At 44.5% G+C, this 1740-nt stretch overlaps 1 pseudogene; it reads left to right on the top strand.

Annotated features, from left to right (window-relative positions):
- Nucleotides 1-459: 459 nt before the first annotated feature.
- LOC144097491 (amine sulfotransferase-like) lies at nt 460-1441 on the top strand (annotated as a pseudogene).
- The last annotated feature ends 299 nt before the right edge of the window (nt 1442-1740 follow it).

Genomic DNA, 1740 nt, shown 5'->3' with positions numbered 1-1740 from the left:
GTAGAAATTTCCGGAGCCCTTCACTACTGCGTCCCTAATGGCCTGAGTCGCTTTGGGACGTTAAACACCCATAAACCAAGCCAAACCTTTTCCTGCGAAATCGCTTTCACAAAATAAATCGTTCATGACCAAATTATTAAAGAAAGTGATTAAATATATAACAAGTTACCGTGCGACATAATTGAATTACTGTGATTTCATACACTAGTTTAATTACTCTCATTTCTGGTTCTAAATGACGGAACGGCAAAGGTCACAAGTGTAGTGATTCGCCAAAAAGCTATATTTGAGTCCTCAAGACCTGAATATAAGCAGCCTTAAGGTCACATATCGTAATGCCGCAAAAAACCGGGCTCAAATCCAAGCAAAGCCCAAAGCAACCGATTTCTTGTCTCTTTCTTTTCTAGGCTCACCGATTCGTTCTCTGCAACAACCGAACGTATCAATTCCCAGCACGCCATGGAAGTGAGACCGCTTCGAGGACCCGTGTACCAAGTCATAGACGGCCACACGTTAAGCCGATACATCTCTAACTCTTCCGCTCGGCATTGCAATATGAACCCAGAGCGGGTGACACCTTCCTCGTCACATTTCCAAAAAGCAGAACAATATGGCTACAACAGATCGGCTACCTCATTTATCACGGCGGTGCGCCAGCTGCCAGTGGGCTAGAATTCTGCAGAAACTCGCCCTTCATCGAGATGCTCGGGGCCGAAGATGTGGAGAAAATGGTACGTCCTGGGCTTATCAAATCCCACCTTAACTACGGTTTGATACCGAAGAGTCCCAGAGCGAAGTACGTGTGGGTCTGAAGGAATCCCAAAGACATGCGTGTCCTTCTTTTATCACACGAAAGCTCTCACATGGTACGATTTTACTGATGGAAAATTTGAAGACTACTTTGAAGTCTTCCTTCAAGGCGCCAATGATTGTGGCGACTATTTCGATTACATCCTTTCTTGGTATGCCCACCGTAACTACCCAAACGTGCTGCTCATGCCATACGAGGATATCAAGGCCGACACAAAGAGTCAAGTGCTAAAGCTGGCAGAGAGAGAGATAAAATATTATTTCATTAAAGCTGGCAGCTTTCCTGGGAGATGAATACCACCGAACACTCCTCCAAGAACCAGAGCTTTCGGACCGGGTCCTGAGACTTAGCTCAATAGACTACATGAAGGATGACACAGCTGGCAAAATGAAGGAGTTTTTCGAGAATCAACTGGGCACAGACGACGAGAACATCTCTCCTGGGATTAAGCACTACGTGCGAATTTCGCCGAAGTACCCTAAGAAAACGACCTTCATGCGCAAAGGTGCTGTAGGAGACTGGAAGAATAACTTCTCAGAAGATATGAATGCAAGAATGGAAAAAAAGATTTACGACAAGCTTTCTGGAACGGAGTTTATTGATCTCTGGAAGAATAACGGCATCCTATAAGAGACATCGTGCTGTGTGTAACAAGACTTCTGCAGTCCATGCTCCTCTGCTACCGCGACGCTGGCAGCCGCGAGATCGACCACTGCACGTTTGCAATAGCAGAATGCACACGTTGTCTCTTACACATGGCATGCGCTTTGTATACCATACAGATCCATTTCCTCTTCAGAAATAAAGGCCAGTAAAGATGCATAAGTTCGCTCATTCTTACTTTAATTTTGGGTGTGCGAATAAAATCGAAGATTTACAAGGCAAAACGGATATTATTCCATTACTATTAGATGAGAAATATTTTAGTC

The sequence above is a fragment of the Amblyomma americanum genome, chromosome 7 (genome assembly GCF_052857255.1).
Source record: "Amblyomma americanum isolate KBUSLIRL-KWMA chromosome 7, ASM5285725v1, whole genome shotgun sequence".
Classification (NCBI taxonomy): domain Eukaryota; kingdom Metazoa; phylum Arthropoda; class Arachnida; order Ixodida; family Ixodidae; genus Amblyomma; species Amblyomma americanum.
The sequence above is the reverse complement of the archived record's forward strand: the minus strand, read 5'-3'. Positions and strand labels throughout refer to the sequence as shown.